Source organism: Cupressus sempervirens, chromosome 7 (genome assembly GCF_028749045.1).
Source record: "Cupressus sempervirens isolate cs-2001-9-10 chromosome 7, ASM2874904v1, whole genome shotgun sequence".
Classification (NCBI taxonomy): domain Eukaryota; kingdom Viridiplantae; phylum Streptophyta; class Pinopsida; order Cupressales; family Cupressaceae; genus Cupressus; species Cupressus sempervirens.
The window spans coordinates 890,683,222-890,701,121 of record NC_143124.1 but is presented as its reverse complement, the minus strand read 5'-3'; the positions used below and the strand labels follow the sequence as shown (position 1 = coordinate 890,701,121).

The window sequence follows — 17,900 nt, the reverse complement described above, 5'->3', positions numbered from 1 at the left end:
TGGGGTTGGTGAAGCCATTGGTGAAGAGTTACAGTTATTGGCTTGCAATAGGGCTAGTGTCCCTAAAACAAAAAGGTGCAAGATCTTGATTGGAGAAGTACTCACCTTGGAGGAGTTCACAAATGACCCTATCACTTTGGATAGGCCACAAAAATGATATCCTAAAGGAATAAGATATTAGGAAGGCCACAAGTTGAGTTTGGTAGATTAGGAAGAAGAAAGTGCTTAAACCTCACTTCTTGCTCAACATCTCTACATTAGTGAGGGGGAGATAAAGAGGATAGATGGCTACATAGATATGGAAAAAATAGAAATATAAAGAGGGGGGGAATAAGAGAGAGTGAGATACAAGGATAGAGATATATGAAAAAAAATTATAGAGAGAGATAGAGATAGAGATAGAGAAGTAGGGAAATATAATTATAAAGGGAGAAGGAGAGTGGGAGAGAAGGAAAGATGCATAGAGATAGAGGGAAACAAAAGAAGGTGTAGGTAGACATGAAGATTAAAGGAAATAAAAAGATAGTGATGAATGAATAGATATATAAGAAGAGGATGAATGTGAGATAAAATAGAGAGAGTTAGGGAGACACAGAGAGATATCTAGATGGTGATATAGATTCATAGAGATCATCATATTAATACTTAGTTTTCTCTAATTCAAGAAAATATTGAAGATATCATGTTAGAACTCTCTTATTGATTTTGTATCGACTTCATACTTAATTTGTCTTCTTTAGGTCATCCTTTTTAATTTTAAGTGTATGTGCATACATTAATGATTATTAGCAATTGTAAAACTTGATCTTCTTCTTATGTAACAATATTTAAGATTAACCTGAATAATTAAATTTATAATTTTTTTACATAGAAAGAATCATTTATAACCATTGCATTGTACTAAAATGAATCTAATCTACACATTAATCTAGGACACCTGCATGGTTGATTATTGTTTGTATGAATACAACGTTGGTGTAGTTGAAGCATTTGACCTTGGATAACACAAGATAACACAACTCTTGTGATCTAGTGATCCCTCCCAAGGTATTTTCCATACCACTAATCCTGACAGAAAACTTAAGACATAAAATATATGGGTGAAATAGAGGGTAGGAGCATAGTTATAATATCACTTTATGCATTGGGTTAATACTTTAAAGGGTAGGATTGGTGCAATGTTGATTTGTAGGTAATACCATTATAGATCTTGCATTGTTTCTATGCTTATTGGGGCCTGTATTATATTATCAATTGTTTATCTAATGCTCAATGTATTTTGAATTTGATTGCTTCGATTTGGAATAAACTATTAGCAGATATTATTTTTGTTAAAGGAATTGTTAGTTATATTACAGTAATGGATTTCTTTCTAGGGCATTTGATCCTTTTGTGACTACCTCAAAAACAAGTCAAGCTATCAAGTAGTGCCTCTTAAACTTTGTGAGATCAATTTTGAATGATAAAGTTTATTGCCAATCAATATTGTATCAAAAATTCAAACTAATTAGGTATTGAATTAAACTTGATAAACAAATGATAGAGAAGGAAAACTTTAAACATGAACAAGATCATAAATCATATGACGATGACATATTGGAAATGATTAACTTATGCTTAAATAGTGATAAAGTTTATTGTTAATCAGTATTCTATCAAAGTTTTGAATAGATTAGGTATTGAATTTAATGTCATACATGAACATATCTAATTTAATGTCATACATGCACATATCTAATTTAATGTCATACACGAGCATATCTAATTTAATGTCATACATGAACAAACATATAATATAAAATGATAACCAATAATGTCATGTACATTAACAAACACATAATATATTATGATAAACAATAATGTCATCTATGAACAAACATATCATATATTAACAAATAATGTCATAGGTCAAATAATGTCATACATCAAATAAATGTCATACATCAAATATAGAATGTCATATACATCAAATGTGTATCAAATATGTCCACTGATGCCTATATATATACATGTCTACATCAACTATATCTTTTCCTTCCCATGAGGGGAAGGAAACAAATCTCTCGAGGTCTTCTGTCGTCGTGTGGAGGGAGATGGTGGAGATGATGGGGTCCTCCTGACACGCTCACTCGTCCTCTTCTTGAGGCTCTTCTCTAACTCGAGCTGATACAAACAAAGTAGATATGAATCAATATTTATTATACATTGAAATCAAATATATGTACACACAAAATTAATTATTTTCTTACCATCATCAAATCGTTTTGTAAGTCCACCTTGAAGGCTCGTAGATGATTAGGTGTAACGAAACCCTACAACAATTCAATCAATATAATCACTTATAAATAACATTAGAAACTTTGATACTAACTATTATAAACAACAACTAAAACCAAGAAAATTCTTTCATACCTCAGTCAATGGCTATGAGCTAGCCATAGTTGTGGCCACTCCATGATCGACAGACTGTCGAAGATGAGGAGTGTCCGATGTCATGAGCTGAATGTCATACAATACACGTTACATGTAACATGAAACATGAAACAAATATAATCAAATGAATTAAATTAACATGAAACAAATATACCTGTACGTAGCTCGTATGATGTCTATGCTTCGAGTCCATAGTAAAGGGTGACAGTCCTGTAGAGAACTGATGCACATGCATATATTTTTTTGTCAATCCTTAATATGATTACTTAATAAATATATGTATTAATTTAAATGATTAAATCGATACATACCTCTGGACTCGCAGACAGGACAAAAAATGGGGTCAGAGGATCACTGCTAGGCCCGCGAACACTCTAACCTTGAATTTTGAACAATGTCAATAGATGCTAATTAATTAATCATTCACTATACATATGAAATGTGATCAAATTAGTAAATTATAATTGTAATTTACCTATGTGTCAATGTCAAATGTCTTGTTCAAGAACTTATTAGTGACGAGCCCATCATTTGCACCATCTCCAGCATGAGTGCCAAATGTGCATAAGGATTCACATGAAGTGCACATATGACTGCAATGCATGGAAGGCTCCCCCTCAACTAATGGGATTGTGCAATGGATGAGGGTCTGTGTCAAAGCATTAACGGTCCCTAGAGCATTGGCCTCTACATGTTCCTTCACAACTGAAGGAATAGTCAAATGTTCATGTTGTGACTTGACCACAGGTGCCCTAACTACATTAGGGTCACGACGTGCTCCCAACCTCTCAAATGATGACCCCCCACCTCTACCATGGGAGTCTAATATATCAAAATAATTGGAGATCTCCCCAAGGACAAATGTACAATACAATTATCCAAAAAATACATAGGGACCTCGTCATTGTTGCAAGGAGGGGCATCAAAAACCATCCACCACCTATCCCAAAAATTATTTCTAATAGCATCGTGTATGCACCAATGGATGGGGAATTGTTTAGTACCCTCTCTAATAGTATTTTTCTCACCAAGTTTTCTAAATAATGCACATATTCTACCTTTTGGTATTTCTTTTTTTTAACATCTTCATATGACAATTTATTTGCATAAAATCTTTTTTGTTCATCCCTCTTAACCTACCAAATATCTAATTGACCACTAACTGAGGCTATCTGGGTCTTAATGGATTCGAGGGATGATGCCAATTGAGCCCTCATTGGATTGGTTTGTCCAAATTCTTTCAACCGACTAATGAGTCCTTCTAATTCAGTTTTGCCTCATTCTATTTCATTTATTATATTTTCAAGTGTGCTAGGTGGAGGTCTTGCAATTGGTTTAGGTTGCAAAAAATTTTGTTCTTCTTGGCGAAGGTTTTGGTTTTGAGGTTCTTGAGGGTTTTGAGGTTCTTGTGGATTTTCTGATTGATTATTGACATTTCCTAATAAAAAATCAATTGAAATCTAAATAAATAAACAAATCTAAATAAAAATTGTAAAAACTCTACAAAACAATATAAAAAACTTGCAAAACAATATGAAAAATGTATCAAACAATGCAAAATGAAGTTTAGATCACATACGGTGTGGGTGTGGGCATGCTTGTGATCTTGAATTTTGCCAACGAGGAGGCATATCAGCAAGGCGAGTGGTGCAAAGTTTCATTTTATCCAACTCGCATACATGTTGCTGTTGGAAGAAGCTAAAAAATTGAGATAAAATAAATGGGCTGTAGGTATGCAGCCCATTTATATATTTTCACTTTTTTTAAAGTGTGTATGTGCTATACTATAGCGTGTACACGCTATTCAAAGAATTTTTAAAAAAAAAAAAAAAAAAAACCACTCAGTGCATATACCCTGTGAGGAGAGCCAAAGCAAAAAGTCTAAGAGGACAATTTGATCAAATGAGGATGAGAGAGGATGAGAACATTGCTAAATATGTTGAAAGAGTCAAAGCAAGCATCAGTGCAATCAAGGCTTCTGGAGGAGATATCAAAGAGGAAATAGTTGTAAGTAAAGTTCTTAGAACATTGCTTCCCATTTATGGAATTAGAGTTTCTGCAATTGAAGAAAGAAGATGTGAAGCAAATCATAAGATAAATTTAGAGGCCATAGTAGGAAGATTGACTACATTTGAGCTAGATAACTATGAAAACTATGTTCCAACTTTCAAGAACATTGAATCAACATTTGAAGCCAAGCTTTCACTCAAAGAAAAGGGAAAGAAGATAAAGGATTCTCAGTTAGAAAGTGAGGAAGAATCAAAAAAAAGTTCTGACAGTGATCTTGAGGTGGTTGAAGCTCTGCTTGCAAGGAACTATTATAGAGGCAAAGGAAACTACAAAGGTAAGGTTCCTCTAATCTATTTTTCATGTGAGGAAATTGGTCATATTGCTGCTAGGTGCCCAAACAATCAAAACAAGGATGAGAAGAAGGGTCACAAGTGCAATGGCAAGAAATATTTCGAATCATTCAAGGAAAAAGGTAAGAAAACCTGTTTCATGGCTAAAGATTCTAAGGATTCTGACAATAGTGAAGATGAAATTGTTTACATTGCAATGAAAGATGAATCTGATAATGATAAGGGAAATAAGATGGCACTTATCTCTCATGTAAGCAAAAATGATACATGGATCATAGACAATGGTTGCTCTAATCATATGATTGGTGATAAAACAAAGTTTGCACATTTTGAAGACTATGATGGTGCTAGTGTGAGGTTTGGTAATAATGAACCTTGTTGCATAAAAGGAAGAGGAAGAATCTCACTAACCAAAGAGCTTGTATGTGATAATGTCTATTGGGTTGAAGGACTAAAACAAAATCTATTGAGTGTGGCACAGCTAATCAATAGTGGGTTCAAGGTGGAATTCATGCATGGAAAAGCAAGACTACTAGATGAAAAAAGAAATCTGATTGGATAAAGCATGCAAACAAAAGGTAACTTGTTCTATTTTGAACTTGGTGAATATTCATGTTTTATTTCTCAAGTTGAAGAAAGTTGGTTATGGCACAGAAGGTTATGTCATGTGAATTTTGATAACCTGGTGAAAATAAGTAAATTCAAAAAAGTAAGAGGCATTCCTAGTATAAAGAAACCTGATGTTAGTCTATGCAAGAATTGTTAGATTGGTAAGATGGGAAAGACTAGCTTTAAAAGTAAAAACTATTAGTCTAAAGAAATTTTGGAAATTGTGCATACTAATTTGTGTGGACCTATTGGAATTAAGAGCTATACTAGAGATAAGTTCTTCATTCTTTTTGTTGATGACTACTGTAGAATGATGATTGTCATGTATCTGAGAGAGAAGTCAGAAGCATTTGAGAAGTTCAAATGGTATTTGGCCAAAGTAGAAAAGGAAATAGGGAAAAGACTAAAATTCTTGAGATTAGACAGAGGTGGTGAATTCATCTCCCATGAATTCAATAACTTTTGCATTGAAAGAGGAATCAAAAGATAGGTATCAACTCCTAGAACTCCCAAGTAGAATGGAATAGCTGAAAGGAGGAATAGATCTATCATGGATTGTGCAAGTACTCTAATGATTAAAAAGAACATTGCTATCAAATTTATTGGAAGGAAGCTATCAGCACTACAGTTCATACCTTGAACCGAGTACAGTTGAAAAAGGACTCATTCAAAACCCCCTATGAGTTATGGTATGGCTATAAACCCAATGTAAGTTACCTAAAAGTATTTGGAAGAAAATGTTATATTTTGGAAGAATCTAGAACAGGAAAATTTGATGTGAAGGGTGATGAAGGCATATTTTTGTGATATTCTTGCAAGAGTAAGGCATATAGATGTTTGAATTTGTCTACTCACAAAGTCATAAAAAGTGCACATATGAAAGTAGATGAGTTTGTAGAAAGGACTGAAGCAAAAAGCTAAAAGGAACTAGAAGATTACAGGAGATTTGTTTTCAATCAACCTAATACAGTGCCAGATACATCTTTCAATCAGGAAATTTCTACTCCCAAGTCTTCAGTCACTGAGTTGCAGGAACCTGAGTCACATTCAAATGCTACCGAGCTAATGCCTACCAAGCTAGAGCAGCCAGAACTTGAAGTTGAAGTTCAAGAGGATGACAATGCAATTAATTCAAAAGGAAAGGAACCTATAGTGGCCAAGTATGTCAGGAAACATCATACACCAGATTAGATTATTGGAGACAAATCTAAAGGTACTATGACAAGAAGTAAGCTAAAAGGTACTTGTTTACTTGCTGATTTTGAACCTAGAAATGTTAAAGATGCATTGTAAAATGAAAGTTGGATTGAGGCTATGAATGAAGAGATAGAGCAAATAGAAAAGAACAAAACATGGACTATTGTACCCAAGCCCAAAGATAAAAATGTGATTGGAACTAAATGGGTATTCAAAAATAAGTTGAATGAAGATGGTAAGGTATCAGGAAACAAAGCTAGATTGGTATGTAAAGGCTACTCTCAAGAAGAAGGAATAGACTATGGAGAGACTTTTGCTCCTATCGCAAGACTGGAAGGTGTCAAGACCTTACTTGCATATGTTGCATACAAAGGATTTAAGGTATATCAGATGGACTTCAAATCAGCATTTCTCAATGGTATTCTAGATGAAGAAGTCTACATTGAACAACCTGAAGGTTGTGTTGATCCAGACAAGAAGGAAATGGTCTGCAAATTACACAAAGCATTGTATGGTCTGAAATAAGCCCCTAGAGTATGGTATGAAATATTGCATAACTATCTTATTCAAATTAGTTTTTAGAGAACTAATGATAACAATAGCTTGTATATCAAGGAAGGACTAGCTAACGAGATTGTTTTGGTAGAAATATTTGTCGATGATACTTTGTTTACAAGGAGTGATGATCTATGCAAAGAATTTTTAGAGCAATTGAACAAAGAATTTGAGATGTCTATGTTTCATGAGATTAAATTCTTTGTTGGTCTTCAGATTCAGCAGAGCAAGAATGGTATCTACATCACTCAGTCTAAATACATCAAGGAGATACTCAAGAAATTTGGTATGGAAGATTGTAAACCAGTTAGAACTCCCATGTGTACTGGACTAAAGCTTACCATGGATGATGAATCAAAACAGGTAGATCAAACCTTATATAGATCAATGATTGGAAAGTTGCAGTATATAGTTCATACAATACTTGATATTGCTCTTGCAGTTGGTATAGTAGCAAGATTTTCAACAAAACCTCAAGAAAATCACATGATGGCAATCAAGAGGATCTTGAGATACTTGAAAGGCACTGAAGATTATGGATTGTGGTATAAATTTGGAGGAATTATGGATTTGAAAGTGTTTACTGATGTTGATTGGGTAGGAAACATTGATGACAGAAAGAGTACAAGTGGTGGAGCATTCTTTCTTGGAAAGAGGTTGGTTTCTTGTGTTGGTCTAATTTTTTACATAGTAACTTTTCTTAAAATCATGGTATAAAAAATCAAATGTGAATCTTTTTATTTGATCTTAGGGTTTTAGGTTTTGGGTCTTGTATTTTAGATATCTTTTAAAATTTTTGTAAAACCCTAGGTCTTGCCCTTTTAAATTTATCTTGGCGCAAATTCTTTTAAAAGTGGTCAAATATTCTTTTCCCACCTACTTTTAAGTCATTGTTGAGTCCTTTTGAAAAGGTCTTGTCCCGTCGTTGGATTTTGTTTGGATCCACGGATGTCATGTGCTCGTTATAAAAAGTTGTGAGACTATTTACTATAGCAATGTAGCGACCATCGAAAAACTCTATCATGGTACCAAAAATGTGGTTCGACGCCGGAGAAGTCTATCAATTTTAAAACATTATGGTCACATGCTCTATCCCAGGGTTGTCAGTATTAGAAAGGATGCACGTAGAGCAATTCACAAGTGGTGTCACTGGAACCTAAGATATTTTGGCGAGTCACTATATCACGACCAAAAAATCTATGTGCCTTGCCAGTAGCGACATAGCAAGTGCTCAAAATATAAAGAAAGTGGTAACTTTTTAAAGTTGATATGACTGCAGAATTCCCATGAAGTTTCATAAATGTGCATGACCACCTTTTCTGATAGCATTATTAATTGGTGAAGTTTCAATCAATTTGTTACATGTTCTCCATCACCAAAATTTTGAATCCACTAGAGGTTGCTATATCGTGACCGAGAAAATTATCAATTTTCTGGTAGCAACATAGTGAGTGCTTGGATATTGCAAAAGATGGTGTTCTTTTAAAATGGGCATTGATTTTGAGGATCCTAAGGAAGATATCTTGTAAACTATGCCTTTATTTCCATGATAGTCATGTCATTCATGGTTATTCTTTTTCAATTTTCCTAGCACCAATTTTTGATGAGTTACCGAAAGTCGCTATGTCGCTACCAGAAGGTTGTTCATTTTTACCAGTAGTGAGATAGCGACTAGCTAGAAAGTTGTGATGTAATGAAAAATTTCAAAAGGGTGGCCCCAAATGAGTGATTCGTCAGAAATGAGTTGTGCAGATCAAATGGCACGATGGCATCCTACTAAGCAATTATACACCAGAAATTTTGAGTCCATTAAAGCTCACCATGTCACTACCAAAAAGTTAATGACTTTCGGTGGTAGCGATGTAGTGACCTACCTGAAAAATAACAAGCACGAAAAAGTCAAGGAGGTGTGATGTCACTCAAGATTAAAATAATAATATGTATATGACAGCAGGTTAAGCCAGCTTAGCCTCAGTAGTAACCTAGACCCACACCTCATGCATAAAACATATAAGGGATTTTGATCGTCAGATCAAGCATGGATCAACGATACTCGCTATATCGCTATGAAAAGATGTGCACTTTTTATGTATAGTGAGGTAGTGAGTAAGGGTCCCACCACAGCTTAAAAGATTCATGCAGTTTCCATGCCCTTAGATCAACTTCCAATCTACGACCGTCACTATCTCTCTATGAAGAGTTGCATGAAGATTATGTATAGCGAGATAGTGAATGAGGGACCCACCATATTTCTCATAAGAGTTGTATCAAATATCTACCATGCAATCAAAGTAGAATCAATGGTTATCACTATCTTGCTATAGCAAGATGCTCAAAAGTTATGTAAAGTAGGGTAGTGACTTGATGACACATGTCCCTAGTCATCAGTGGGCCCAGACTAAAATGTCAGCATTGAAGGAAAGGTATAGATGGAAGCACTTTATTGGCTTGACTACCAGTGTGTTAAGAAGAAAGGTGAATCACCCCAGTTTTCTTTCCTAGATCATAGGATTTTTTGAGGATTAACGGCACAAATTCAAAAGAAAATGTGATGCCACTTTGTTTTTCTATTCTATGCATTTATGATGAATGAAAGATTCATGTGTGAGAAAAATATAGTATAATATAGGAGATTTTTCCATTTTTAGTCTCACATAAACAAAGATTTCATGTTTTCTGACCACAAGAGCCTACTAATGATATTATGTTCAGCTTGGAAAAGACATGAAGCAATCCTCCATCTGTGATTGAGATGTTGCAAAGGTTTAGAGAAGAACAAGTTAGGAAAATCAAGTAAATACTAATATTATAACCTTTGTAGCATTCCAGTTCCTGTGAATAACAGTCAAGATGCCTCCCAAGAAAGTGTTTTCTGGGCAAGTAAATTATATGGATAGGAATGTTCATGAAAATTTTCTAGAATTACTCCCAGAGTCCATCACTAAAACTACACAAGTTAAGAAGTTAATTTCCTTAAACCCTAGGCTTAAGATTGCTGATGGCCTATATGAAAAAGGGAACTAGGTTAGGGATGCAAAAACTATGCAAACTAGTCTTGTTTTATTCAAAAAATGGTTTTTAGAGAGCAATTTGTTTGCCCCGCATGCTAACGTCTAGAATTTTGATTTGGGAAAACTAGTAGTCCCAAGTGTTTTCATATATTATCATTTTCTTGAAGCCATTTCCAAGAATTATGACCAAGCTATTAGGGTAGTGAGAAGAATTGATGGTGTGCCTCTGATTTCAATTAGTCCTAAGGAAATTAGAGAGGTTTTTCTCCTAGAGCCATTGTCAAATTATCATGTGCCAATTAATCTGCCAGAACTAGAAAATGAATACAAGGCAAAGAAGGAAGTGATTAAGAGAGGTGCACTAAGGGCACACATTGACACAATAGGAACTTTTCTAATAATCATTGCAGCCTCTAGGGAACCTTTTAAGAAGAGTCTTTTCACTTCCTGAGCTATAGAGATATATAGGACCCTGTGTCATGTTTTTGGTGAAGGCGAGTAGTTTCATGCCCATTGGCCTTATGTATATGATGGTTCAAATTGCCTCTTTTAGTGTAGATGTTATTTTTGATTTTGCTTCCTTTTTAGCTAAAGAAATCCATGTTGGTTTGGTTGGAATTGCCAAAGGGAAAGTAGAGAAGACCTTTGGACACTATTCTTTGTTGATGCACATGTTCTTGCTCAAAGGGGTGGCATATTTTGGTAAAGAGATGGAATTGAATAGAGAGGAGGATGGGGAAGCACTGTCAATCCAGTTGTGGAGTGAAAATATGACCTAAGATGCAGATAAGGCTAGTTTTGTTAGATTTGATTGGTATTTTGCCTCCAAATTGAGATGCCTCATATTGAGTGACAATCCCAAAATCCCCAAGGCACTAATGAATCTCATTAGGCCTATGGATAACCCCCATATTTTGAAAGTTTCACATAATTGGGGAGATATTATTCCTTATTCTATTCTACTATTTTTAGAATTTATGGCTTTAGGGTGAGCCCTCATGTATTGCCCTACTAAGTACCTTTGAAGGCAGGAATGGCCGAAGTATTGTGGCAATTAGGAGGAGTGGAGGAGATGTTTCTATAGAAAAGGTCATTGGGGTTAATTTTTCCTGCTTGTACTATGGCGCACCAATTTGTGATTACCAAAGGGGATTAGCTCTTTTTGCATAAAATTTTGGATCAGTATAAGATGGTTGTCTCTCACCCTCATTTTTGTGATGCAAAGGGTTTCTATCATTTGGCTCTTAGGCATAGGATCAAGCTTGGTAAAGTTGAGCATGAATTTTATTTACCTAAAGATATAATAAGAAATGAGTACTCTTTATAGGAGTAGTAGACAAAGAAAGAAAAATGGAGTCTACTCAAAAGTTTTGAATTTTATTAACTATTTTGATGAAGATTATAGCCCTTTAAGTAATGTTGTAACTACTGCAGATAAAATCAATAAGCTTATGAATACAGTCCCTGAAATAATGGAGGCAATGAATGAGAAGAAGCAATATTTCATTAATTCTTTTCCAAATAAGGTTAGGGAAATAATGAGGAGATTGGGTTTCACTCCCACTATAGGGGCAGGTCCATTAATTATTCAAAGGAGGCTAGGATATACTATCATTCAAAATCAAAGGCCCATTGTAGATAAAGGAAAATAGATAGTTGGATCTACTAGTGCTATTCTTGAAGAAAGGCCTCCTGAACCTTCTCCTAAGAGGAGAAAGATATTAATGGAAGAGGAATCTCATGTTGAGGAGCACTCACCTTCCCTAACCCCCATGAGAATTGAGAAGGAGTAGCTCACTGATGAGAAAGTTGAGCAAATTGGATCACAAGGGGGAGATTTTGTTACCTAGGTAGAGATTGATGAAGGGAACCCCTAAGAGCCTCCTATGCCAAGTTTTGAATTGACTATTGCAGATTACAGAGGTAGGGAATTGGACCCTATTTTGTAACAAGCTAGTAAGCAATTTTTTTCTTATGATAATTTTGTAAAGTCTAGGGCTTTCCACCAGTTTTCTTGGAGGGAAAACATGAATAACTTTGAAGAAAGGTGTAAAATTCTAAAAATAGAGCATCCAAAAATGGATGAAACCTCCATTCAAAATCAAATAAAGCAACAAATGATTCAAGAGTTCCAAAGTATAACCCCTAAAGAGGGGAGACAGATGGTAAAAGCTTCAAATATTTTATTATTGCCCAATTGGGACATTGTTGATACATTAATTTTCAATTCTGTGTCAAATAATTTGGGATTGCAAGATCCAAATAAAAAGAGTTCTTGGGAATTGCATTTAGTAATGACCAAGATGCTCTAGTCATGTGGTCATTGAGAAGAGGATCCAGGGATGTTTCATCACAGCCTGATGACGCATTGTAAGGAGAGTTGCTAACACCTCACATGTACAAGAAGCCCATATGAATGTAGATTATTCTCAATTTGCCTTGGCTACTATAGAAAGGGAGGAAAAAGAAATGAATGAGTTGCAGAGAAAATATGAGGTAATTGTGGATGCCTACAATAAAGAGGTAAAGAGGATAATTGAACTTGAAAACAAGTTATTGGGAAGGTCCATAAGGCCAAGAATAACATACCCCCTCCAGTTGAACCTTTCAAATCCACTCCCCTCATATAAATACCAAATACACCCCAAAGGCTACAGTATTACACTGCTGAAGATTTTGAAGAAGAAAAGAGTAAACTGTGGACCTTACATGTAGAGCAAAATACACAATATGAAGATAAATTGAGAAAAGCTCTTACATACTTGGCTAATAAAATTGAATGGCCATTATTTTATGACCAATTGGCTAGGGTGGTGAGTATTTGGAATGAATTGAAAGAAAATGATGAGGCTTTAAAGCCTATTGTAAACAAATGGGGAAAGCAAAAGAGGAGGAGAGAGATGACCTTTTTATGTTACTCTGTTATAAGGTCATCCCATGACCTTATTGAAAAAACCTATGACATTGTTGTTGATCTCCTAGAGTTTGATGAAAACAGAATTCACTTATAGAGAATAATTGTTGGCTATTTAGATAGATATAAGAGCCAAAGGTTTAGCTTATTCCCTCATGCCCTAGATAGAAGAAATAAATTGAAAAGTAAAGATGAATGGACAAAGCAGTTAGATGATTTATTCTGTCTAAGAATGAATAAAGTTATCAATTAAAAAGGGCATGCATGGTGGGCTACAACTACAGAAGAAATGGTAAAAGTTCAATTATTCTTTGATTCTTTGGAACAAGAATTAATTGATATTGACAGTAAAGCAAAGTTCATTATCAAGAAGCAATAGGATATTCTACAGTTTGATTGGCCAGATGACACACTGTTTGACAAGTGGATGGCAGAAATTGCTCCTAGTGAACAATTTGAGGAAGTTGAAACTGACAGTGATGAGGTGCAAGATGATGATATCCAAATCATTGAAACTATCATTACACAAGGCCAATAGGAAGAAGAAGACAAGAATGATCAGTCAGTTTCAGTTGCGAGTCCAGACCTATAAGATGTTGCTACAACCAAGGAGGAGGATAGAGTAAAAGTAACTCTAATAGTACAAGATGAAGATAGTGAAAATCCATGGGTAAAGATTCACTTGCAATCATTGGAGCACCCTTCATCATTGGCTAGCTTGGAAATTACATACACAAAGGAATCAGAATAGCAGCCAAATCAACAACATGAGAGGATGTAACAAGAAGGGACCCACCAAAAGGAATGTTTGATCTAGAAATCTTTTTGTTACTCATAGTTTTGTCATTTTGTGATAGGTGTATGTAAATATCTCTTGTAAAGGACACCTTTCAATTCTCTAAGCCTGAAACTTTTTGCATCTCACATTATATAAGTGAGATTCTAGGGCTAGAGAATGGTTTGATTTTCTAATGCATTTTAGTATTACACTTAAGATGTGTTTGGTCCAGTAATTCGAGCAAGTTTTATGATGTATCTTCTCTGCAAGTGTTCTAAGAATACATTAATATGGAATTATCTTTGTGTTTCTTTCTAAGGTCATTCTGAGTTTACTGCAAATGTATACAATTTTCAAGGAAAATGAATACAAATTATGAGTTGTCCCCATATTAGTTCTTTCTAAATTTTGTCTCCTTTTGATTACTTAGTTATCTTGATGTTGTATGAGTAAAGCTTGTGCAATTGAATGCAATCCTTATAGGTTGTATGTCTTTTCATCACTATTATTAGTTCAATGAATTAAGTAAAAGTTTTGATGAATTTGATGAGGTTGTTGTAGTAATAGGAAGGATGTTTTGAATGATAAAGCCCAGTAAGAATTGCTGATGATATTTTTTGTAAGGCAACAAATCAGATCCACAAAATTGTAATAGACTTTGAACCCCAATGGATTAAGCACTGGTCAAATTAAATCAGTTGAAAGATAGATGGATCATAAGATGAGCATCAAATGCAAAATTATAATCAAGTTTACTTTGCTTTCTTGAAGATTTTCAAAGTTGGTCAATAGTTGTTTGCCTAGAACACTTTAGCCTTAGCTAGCCACTATTGCTGATAGTGCCTTCAAATCTACACTAGACTTTATGACCAAATCTGCTATATGGGATGTATCTTGTTTAAAATGTCTGAACCATGCATGTATTTGAGTATTTGGGATGAAAATCAGAATGAAACTAATATAATTCTCATACAGTATCTTCTAGTCTTGAATTATCCCTCGATATACCCACCCTGGTTTTGTAGAGCCTAAAGAGTAGAAAACCACCCTTGGTTTTGTTGAAGTTGGGTCTGAATGGTTTACACATGTAATTGCTAATAGGAATTGGCTAATCCTTAGGTTATGTGAGTACTATCAATTTGGTATTGGACCTTTTTCATTCAATAGTTTTAAAACACCAACAAAATGGTGACTCTACTGGGGAGTTGTCCAACACATTTATGAAAAGTGTTGTAGTTTCTTTGGTGTTTTTGTGTACATGGGTGTCAGATTGTTTAGTTTTACCCGTGGTTATAAGGGTTTGTTTTAGTGATAAACCTTGAGAATTTAAAAAGAAAGAAAGAAAAACCCAAATGCCACAAAGATAAACTGACATATCCAGCCTTTCCACGTGTCTTATCTAACAAAGCAAGAGTTGCAGTCTTATAATTTCAGTGATTGGTCCATTTGTGTCAGATATTTTCTATTACTATTTGTGTTTTTTCTCTAAGTCAGGAATAATTGTAATTTTATATTTTCCCAAGAAAAGGGTGGTGACTCAGTCAAGGTTTTCAAGCTAGTGCTTATTTAGTATATAGTGAAATGGCTGACAAAAGAAAAACACAAGAACTTACACAAGAGTCCATCCTGATGAACCAATGTATACTAATTTACCTAAAGGTGGTAGGAAGAACCTAAGTAAGAAAAGGACAAATCCAAATCCACCTGGAAACCCAGAAGTAGTGTATCAGTCAATTCCCAGTATCAACCAGTGATAGGGAGGGAATCTTCTTCACTCAGCTCTAAATCAAAAACCACAAGACTCCTAGGAGGGATATTTACTACCCTAGTACTAGATGAAAGAACATATCAAGATAAGGATATGTCACTAGTAGGGAATATATCCCCTAGACTAGGTCTCATAGTTGAAATGCATCATAGGTTAGGATTCAGGAGTTCTTTTGAAGATCCTTCTAATCCTAAAATAGTCCCATATATTGAACCAAATCTCATAGATTTGGATGACCCTACTGTTTCAAAAGCTACTTCTGTAGATCCTGCAAAAGTACAATTAGAGATAGGATTTTTGAATAAATGGGTTGCTCAGGAAGAAGCTAAGCGCATTCATCTTGAAAAAGAGAAGGAGCAAGCCACCTTGGATGCTATAATAGAAAGAGATACTCTGCTGAGAAGAATGTCTGCCTTGAAAGAATAGAATAAAAAGTTAGAAGAGAAAACTACAACTCTCTATACTGATGTTTTTGGAGATGTAGATAGTTTGAGAGCTAAAGTTCAAGAGCAAGAAAAATGCCTGAATCAAAAGCAAGAATAGGGTATTGCTCAAGTCTAAGACTATAAACCTATACAATTAACTCCTATAGAACCCATTGTGAAAGTTGTAGACAAAGGAAAGGGTAAAGCTATAGGAGTTCAAATAAATGAACATCAAGCTCAACCAAGCAAACCTGTAAAACCTTCCATATCAAAATTAGATCTAGATCTGGAAAAAGCTAGACAAGAGAAGGAAAATCTTGCAAAAGAGCTTGAGAAGGTGGAGAATGAAGCACAAGCTAGAGAAACTAGGAGAAAAAATTAGTTCATTAAGTCTACTTCTACATTAGCCTCATGGCCAAATTTATCCACCCCAGCTTTAGTTTCTATACTTCCTTGTGGACTAGTAGTTTTAGTTCAGGGAATATCTCAGTTTGCTCATGCCTCATCATCCACCACTTATACTCAAGCCCATGTTGTCTAACCTCAACAATCCCAAAGTGTTCATCTAAACCAAGCCAATATAGCAAGCACCTCAAATGTTCTTGGTTTATAGAAGAAACCCGTATACATGGAAAAGTATAGAAAAATATCATTTGCAAGTATTCCTAGTGCTCCACATCCCATATCTTTTGATTTAAGAGATAAAGTGGTTAAGTTTTCTAGAAATAATGTTGTTACTGGTGAAGAAAATTTGAGATTTTTCATAGACATGTTAAATGATTATGAAGTTGAATATGAAGATATGGTCATGAAGTTGTTTAATCATTCACTAACTGAGGATGCAAGGGACTGGTTCAAAAGGTTAATTGATTACAGTATTACCTCCTAGAGTGACTTGGAAAAAGTGTTCAAGGAGCAATATGGAGACAACACTAATACAGGATTCATGCTAAGTGAATTCAATAACATCAAGAAGAATCCTAATGAGTCCACATTTGATTTAAATGTAAGATTCCAGAAAGGTATGTACAAACTATTTCAAGTTATAAGGTTAAATGAAGATGTTTGTCTCACAACATATTTTAATGCTTTTGATAGCAAAATGGCTTATTAGTTGAGGGATAAGGATCCTAAAACTTTAAGGGATGCCTATAAGGTTGCAGTAAATATAGAGAATAATAGGAAGGCATCTGGCAAATTGGGTAGGAGAGATGACCCAAAGCTTTTTAATCCCAAGAATAACAACAAAAGGGAGGTTGATAAAAATCCTATAGGAAAGAAGCCAGAAGAACCTACAATAGGCCAAGTGTTGAAATTGCTAAAAGAGATGAATCCTACTAGTTTCAATAAGCCAAATGTTGTTGATAAAACCCCTGTGAACAATAGCAATTTCAATAGACAACCTAGAATGCAGAATTACCCTTCTACCACCCAATGGAAGGATGGCAAGCCAATCCCTAACTAGACTCAAAATGTGAAAGATAAAGGTACATCAGATCCTCTGCAAAAAATTTCAGTAAATATGAATGATAATGTGCCATGGTGTATTATTCGTCAATCACCCCACTCAGCAGAATATTGTGTAGTTTCTCAATCATTTGCTTCTGATGACAATTTACAAACTGAGGAGGAGGAAGAAGAAAAGAGTCATGATGATCTAAGTTGTAATATGGTAAGCATGTGTAGTGACTGTTAATTCTGATTTAGAAGAAATAGAAAGTGGTCTGGAGAATAAGAAAATTGCTTGTCAATTACATCATCAACAAGTTTTTTCAGATAATGAAGGCTATGATGAAGATTAGGTATGTGTTACATCTTCTGAAGCTGGTCATGTAAGTTTAAGAATGCCT

General features: G+C 34.8%; 1 pseudogene; it reads right to left on the bottom strand.

The window, feature by feature from the left end:
* LOC149550357 (uncharacterized) overlaps nt 1-17,900 on the bottom strand; it is a 67,329-nt pseudogene that overhangs the window by 11,966 nt on the left and 37,463 nt on the right.